Raw genomic sequence first — 8,055 nt, 5'->3', positions numbered from 1 at the left:
CATGGTTTATGATCCTCTTCAAGATGAATTCTATGCATGCAAAAATCGGGGCTTATACCCCTCAAATCATCAAGTGTATAACCAATGGCTTTCCTATGTGTTCTCAACACATCCAACAATGAAGACAATTGACTCTCACTCAAGTGGGCACTAACTATGACCGGACACATTTCCGACTCGTCAAGAAAAGCATATTTCAAATTCAAGGGGAGGGGTTTAAGCTCGGGTTTTTGTACCTCAACCTTGGTAGAAGTAGCAACCAAACCTATGAATTGAGAGCTTTCCTCCAATGGTAGCTCCTCTCCATCTAATTCCACCTCCAAAACATCAATTTCTTCACTTCCAATATCTCCATAACCTGAAAAAGATTCCAACAACAAGAGTGCCTCCAAAGGATCTTTGCTTAAAGATCGAGGCAATGAGTCATCTACAATAACATCAACAACATCCAAAACTTCAAGGAAATAACATGACTCCTCTAGCATTGGACTCTTCATAGCATTATTCAAATTATAAGTGACCTTGTCATCACCTACTTCCAATGTTAACTTACCATTCTTGACATCAATGACCGCGCCCGCGGTATGTAAAAATGGCCTTCCCAAAATGATTGGGATTTGTGAATCTTCGGCAATGTCAAGAACAATAAAATCAACAGGAATGAAAAACTTTCCAACTTTGACGCGCACATCCTCCAAAATACCCAAAGGGCGTTTTATAGAACGGTCCGCCATTTGCAAGGTGACACTAGTACATTTTAAGACACCCATGTTTAGCCTTTCACAAATTGAGTATGGCATCACACTCACACTAGCACCTAGATCGCATAAGGCTTTATCAATAGTGTAGGTGCCAATAGTGCATGGAATAGAAAAGCTACCAGGATCTTTTAACTTGGGAGGGGACTTATTTTGTAAAAGAGCACTACACTCGGCGGTGAACGCTATAGTTTTAACATTATCAAAAGTCCTCTTCCTAGTTAAAATGTCTTTCATGAACTTAGTATAAGAAGGGATTTTGGTGATTAATTCGGTAAAAGGAACGGTTACCTGCAAATTCTTCACCACTTCCATGAACTTACCAAATTGAGTCTCCTTTTGGGCCTTCTTTAATCTATGAGGGAAAGGTACTTGAATCTTTTCCGGATCTTTGACTTGATCATCCTTATTTGGAGGAACATCCTCCATATCTTCCACCACTATTGGCTCATCAACTTTCTTTGAAACATCCTCAACCTTTCTCGACCTATCAACCTTGTTGCCATCTTCAACATCACCACTTTCCTCACCAACTACCCCACCATCATCGTTAGGCATAAGGGGTTCATCATAAGTGGTACCACTCCTCAAAGTTATAGCATTTGCGGTGTCATGATGTTGTGCACCTTGAGGTGGTAATTGACCTTGTTGTCTTTGGGCACTTGAGGTGGCAAGTTGGGCTATTTGGGTTTCAAGCATTTTGATTGTCGCATCCCTAGCTTGATCGCTCTTTTGAATGTGGGCGGCCATATTCCTTTGTGTCTCAAGCACTTGTGTCAACAAAGACTCAATCTTATTTGATCCTTGGTTGGATTGTTGGTAATTTGATGATTGACCTTGAGTTTGTTGATTTTGGAAGGGTTGTTGAAAGCTTTGTTGGAAATTTTGTTGATAATGAGGCCTTTGAATTTGATTTTGAAAACCCGGTGGGGGTGCTTGAACATGCCCTGGTTGTTGTGGCACATTTTGGATTTGATGTTGTGGATTTAACACATTGGTGCTCTTGTAGGACAAGTTTGGATGATACTTTGTAGCTTCATTGTAGGTGTTGGAGAAAGGACTGAGATTTTGTCTAAAACTTTGAAAAGCATTCGCCTCTTCAATAGATGCCCTACACAAAGCGGTGCAATGTCCCGCACCTCCACAAGCTTCACACACCATCACTTGGCTAGTAACATTCACTTGTTCATGAGATTGGGATGAGCTTGCTCCTCGGTTATCCATTTGTTGTTGGAGAAGAGCCACTTGAGCTTTCAAAAGAGATATAGTTGTATCCTCTTCCTTTACTTTCAATGGGGTGTTACGAGAGTTGAAATATTGGGAATCATGCACCGCCATGGATTCAATGGTAGAATGAGCAAGTTCCGTATCAATTTGGTCAAACCTCCCGTTGTTAGCGGAATCTAGAACTCGACGAGACTCGGCACAACAACCATTATAAAATGTAATGGCAAGGAACCATGGATCTAACCCGTGATGAGGGCACTCTCTTTGCAACTCCTTATACCTTTCCCATGCTTCAAACAAACTTTCATGACCGTTTTGACGGAATCCCGTGATTTGGCTTCTCAATTGTTGGGTCTTCTCCGGGGGAAAATACTTTTGATAAAATGCAAGAGCCAATGAATCCTAATTGTTAATTTCCATTGTGGCTCTATCAAGGCTATTAATCCACAACTTGGCTTTGTCTCTCAAAGAAAAGGGGAAAAGTATCTCCCTAATTTGAGCTTGTGTAACCTCCGGTTGACTAATCATCGAGTAATAGTCGCAAAAATTTTGAACATGTAAATTAGGATCTTCCGTTGGACTCCCACCAAATTGCTTCCTCTCAACAAGGCTAATGAAAGCCGGCTTGATTTCAAAATCTGCCGCACCAATTTGGGTAGTAACAATGCCCCTAGGAAGCTTGGAGTGATCGGATAAACGAACCATCTTCTTGATTGGTGGTGTTGAACTAGAATCCCCCTCTTCCTCAATAATTTGAATATCTTCTTCGTAAGATCTCCTCACACTTTCAAGTCCTTCAATAGATGTAGCTTCAGAAATCTCCTTAAAGAAGCGTAGTCGTCTATGCAAAGTTCTTTCGGGCTCGGGATCGATTGGAAGTAATTCACCAATCCGAGAGGACCTGGGCATAAGACAACAACCTAGAGGAGATCGTGAGTAACGGTCTTAAGGAACAAGTGCTCCTTAAGACAAAGAAAAACAAGATAGAAATCAACTAATCACAAAGAAAACAAAACCGTGCTCCCCGGCAACGGCGCCAAAATTTGGTAGGCTTATCGCGTACCTAACAAAGATAAAATACCCTAGGCATAGCTAACAACAAATGAATGTAGTTAGGGAAGTAGGGGTCGATCTCAGGGAGACGGTGGACGCAATATGACAAGCTATGAGTAGAATTCTATCAAGGTCGGTCACGATTTGGTTTGGTTTGATTTGATTAAAGTAAAAGCAATGATGAAAAATAAGTTGTAAACAATTATGAATAAGGATCTAGGGGGAATGGGGTCATACATGTAGATTAGCATAAATCGATGTCAAATCAGACGAACATAAAATCAAATGTTGTTTAGGTTATTAGCAATTTCCTCTCGGTCTATTACCCAACCAATCAACCATAGAACGATTACTAACGAGCTCTCGCACAAATTAGATCGAACTATTAAAACATACTTTGCCTAATTCAATTCCCGACGTTCACTCTTAGTAAATGAATAACAAATTAATGAACGATTATGGCCAACAATCAAAGATTAACAATACGAAACAAGCATGTATTATAAGCAACAATTTGATAATATAATTCTCTAATTCAACATGTGTAAATGGCTAATCAAACATGGCTTCCCCTCCCCTAGATTAAGAAACTACTCACACATAATTATGAGTAGACTAACAACAATAAGATGAATAAATATGAACATGGTAACAATATATAAATTGGTCAAATAATAGCATAAACAATATTAAAATATAATAAAGGTAATTGATGTAAATAATGAGAGAATGGATAGAATTTAATATGGAACTAATTATTTTATTATTTGTTGTCTATGTCTATGTTTTCGTACTTCTCAAAAGCAAATCACCTCCATTATATAGGCGATCATTTGAGCTTTCAAATTTAATTATACATGTACGTTTAGAACAAATAATTAATATAAATACATTACATATAAAATTATTCCTACGGTTTTGTGCTTTTAGTGCATGAAGTTTCTTCACATAAAGAATGTTTCATGAATTAAAGAATTAATTTGAGATGTTTCATGTTGTAATTATCAGAATAACTCTTCACCCATGTAAATGTTGCATGCGTTTTGCTCGTAAAAATCCTTCAATGTAACATCACCAAATTGAATGCTTCAAGACTTGATGTTCAATGCACTAACTTCTACGAATATGCTTCTTTATTTTATCATTTGTAAAATGATGGTCTTGTCAACATTATTCAATAGTTGGCTTTCATTTTATTTTGGACGGCTTCGTTTTTATTTTGTGGACTTGGAGGTTTTTAGTCTGAGCTTGAAGTCCTTAATTGTTTTGCCAGTTTTTATTCATCGCCTTGCTTAGCTGTTTAGCTAATATCAGCATCAAAATAGCTCCTTCCTACAAATAATTATATAATTGCAGTAAAATGTTATAGGAAGGAATTTATTATTAAAATACATTATAATGCTTAAAATCAATGTAAAATTATGGAAAATAAGTATATAAAATATAGTAAATTATATGCTTGGGGTTGCAAGAATCTTCCCAAAATGACCTTCCATGGCCATTACTCGTCTTAAGTAGCCTCGTGATTCTCGGTGAATGCCAAAATGATAGGAAAAATCCGACAATTGCTTCATTTTCTACAAAAACACAATAATGCATGCAAAACACCTAGAACACGGAATTAGCTCATAAAATCATTTTATAAAGTGCAATTGTCATGTAAAATCGAGCTAAAAGAGGGGTGAAAATAATATAAAAATACGACACATCAACAGTCTTTAAGGTGTTGATCAAACTCATTTGAAAGATATTCGCCACCCCGATCTGAACGGAGTGCTTTAACCTTTCTTCCCAGTTGGTTCTCAACCTTATTCTGGTATTCCTTGAATTTTTCAAAGGACTCACTTTTATGCTTCATTAAGTAGACATATCCGTATCTACTCAAATCGTCCGTGAAAGTGATAAAATATCTATAGCCATCTCTTGCGGTTATTGACATAGGTCCACATACATCAGTATGTATGAGTCCTAATAGGTCATTAGCGCGCATTCCAACACCTTTGAAGGAAATTCGAGTCATTTTGCCGATAAGACATGATTCACACGTGCCAAATGAAGAAAAATCTAATGTGGGAATAGTCCCATTCTCAATGAGTTTCTTTACACGTGTTTCATTTATGTGCCCCATTCGACAATGTCATAGATAAGTTTGATATTTGTCACCAACCTTTAATTTCTTATTATTCACATGTAATATATATGTGGTTTGATCTAAGATATAAATTCCATTCATGGAAACTGCTTTGCCATAAACCATTTCATTAAAAGAGAAAATACAGCTATTGTCTTTATTGAAAATGAAAAACCGTCTTTATCAAGTACGGAAACAGAAATAATATTCTTAGATAAACTGGGTACATAGTAACAGGATACAAAATATTTTAAATTTAAATATTGTACATTGGTAGATATAGATAATATTCTTAGATATATACCCGGCTGTGAACCTATAAGAGATTTATATATGTTATCACACTAACTGTGGAGGACACTAGCTCCAACACATTTGTACTCTTGTCTTTTATCCTAGCTATGTTGTTTGTATTACTCACATCTGTCATGCTGTCATTGTTCTCACAAGGATCATTACCATCTGGTATATTCCTTTCTGTACAACCTACCTCCATTGTTCTCTTCTTAACCCTAACAGTCTCATTGTTTTCAGGGACACCAATATCATCGGTACTCTTCTCTTTCTTTCCAACTACCTCCTCTCCTATCTTCTCATCCCCAACAGTCTCATCACCCTCGTAGAATTATTCATCAGACGAATCCAGTTTCTTTGGGAAGGGCTTCTCTTGATACTGCTTCACCTTTGTTAAAACGTCATCACAAACAATGTTGCACTTGGATGAAACCAAAGTGCAATGATATTTGATTCTCAATATTCGAAGCCCATCCATCTACAAAAGTTAGAATATCTTGAGGATATGTAACTTATAAACAAGAATGTGCTTTTAATACTTTAAGAAAGATCATTTAATTAAACCAAAAGTACATTTACAATTATTGGATATAAATTGTTTAGAAACTTACGTTGTTTTTTGTCAACCCACAAGTCCAATACTCACCCCCCTTGTACGTTTCCATGTGTTTCATTGTGTAAATACCAAAGTCAACAACATTTTGATGGTTTCTCCAAGGCATTTTCAATACAGCAGGCTCCATTGCTCTTACTCTTTCCTTCAAATCACCAATGTCATTGAAATATTATGCCAAAGCATTACGCTGCATGGAAAAATTCAGATCAAACTGTCTAGAGAGACCGTGCAAAAAATATGACATTGTAAAAGAAAAAATAACCAATGAAAGGCAACTGAACAATTACCATATTCCAAGGTTTGATTCCATAACGAGTTTTTGGGGTTTCATCATGCTGTTGATTATCAAGAATGACAAACTTGTTCTTCTCCATATTGAATACGAACACGTAAAAATTCTTGTCGGATATTATTGGGAAAAAAAACTGTTTTATATAAGAAAAGATTAGAAGATAAAACAGACATAAAATTTGTTACGAGAGTAAATTAGCAGCAGAAAACACTATGTACTGACTATATATATTGTTTGAGCTAACCATATCAACTTTTGTCACATCAATAATCCCAGCATGATTTAACTCATTTCTAACATGCTTCTTGAATACTTCCAATTGTCTTTAAATTTGAATTCTTTCCTTTGCCCTTGAAATGCTTGCTGCACACACAGAACATAATATTCTTCTATTAATATACACTTGTATAACATAAAATTATTGTAATATAGAATGAAATAAAATTTTACTTACAAATATGAGGGTTGAAGCAAAGAATCGACGTGGTGCTGAAGATTTTCTTTCAAGTTCATTGAAATTCAAGTAAGCTCACCAACAATCAACCACAGCATATGCTATATACCGAGGTGGTTTTAGAGATGCAAAACGATATAGGGTACCCACGACATTCTTAAACTCAAAGAGCTTTTCACTGGTTCAGACGTTACACAAAACAAGTCAGTTAATTACACATATGTACATTATCTTTATTAATAATGCACATAATACCCAAACGAAATGTACAGAATGATTAAATAAAAGAAACATAATCAGTAGAATATAATATACCTAGCAAGAACAGTGCCTTTTTCCTTGGTGTAGTAGACGTAGTCAGCAATACAGTGCTGAAACTCAGATGGCTCTATACATGGGTCAGTGTCTCCTCTTAGTAAATCAAGTTCAGTACTAATATCTAAGCTTGGATTGGGATTGGTTGCCTTGGGTTCTTCACTATAATCTTCAGATAACATGCTACATACAAGGGTATTTATAAGATTATCCGTATTAGCTTCTTCCTCATTCTCCCCGTCACTATCAACATAAAGATGGTTCGAATCATTTCGTACATTCTTGTCATCATCAGACGTTTTGTTTTTGTCACACTCCCCTTCTGACACCTCTTCCTTGTTGTCTTCATTTTCATTTTCAACTTTTTCAACTTTGTTTTCCTCAAACTCCCCTTCCGACACGTCTTCCTTGTTATCTTCATTCCCATTTTCAACTGATTCAACTTTGTCTGCCTCTGACTCCCCTTTTGACATCTCTTCCTTCTTGTGTTCATTTCCATTTTCAACTGCTTCAACTTTGTTTTCCTCCGACTCTCCTTTTGACACCTCTTCCTTGTTATGTTCATTCACATTGTAAACTAATTCACCTTCTTTTCTCAATGCACAAGGCTTCTGGAGTAGTTAAAATGTATCAAATTAAAGAACAATACACTTAAGCACCAAGTTAACATAATATAACAAAAAATATGATCAACATATTTACCTTTTTGTATGTATAAAAAATCGGCCTCTTCAATGACATGCTTTCAACCTGAATACTATTTTTTAAAGTTATGTTTACATTATTCAAAGCTTCAAGAACCAAAGGATGATTACTAACATCATTCTCAAAAGCAGAAACACATCTGGAATATCAAAGAACATTAGTACCAAAAGAACTTTCACTATCAGCGGAGCTGTGCTCATTTGACAAATT

General features: G+C 36.2%; 1 non-coding gene across 1 annotated transcript; it reads left to right on the top strand.

The window, feature by feature from the left end:
- Positions 1-2,226: 2,226 nt before the first annotated feature.
- On the top strand, positions 2,227-2,334 carry LOC141615746 (small nucleolar RNA R71). Its single transcript, XR_012530149.1, has one exon. It is a non-coding gene; the product is annotated as a small nucleolar RNA R71 (small nucleolar RNA).
- Positions 2,335-8,055: the final 5,721 nt, after the last annotated feature.

This window comes from Silene latifolia, chromosome 11 (genome assembly GCF_048544455.1).
Source record: "Silene latifolia isolate original U9 population chromosome 11, ASM4854445v1, whole genome shotgun sequence".
NCBI lineage: Eukaryota > Viridiplantae > Streptophyta > Magnoliopsida > Caryophyllales > Caryophyllaceae > Silene > Silene latifolia.
The sequence above is the reverse complement of the archived record's forward strand: the minus strand, read 5'-3'. Positions and strand labels throughout refer to the sequence as shown.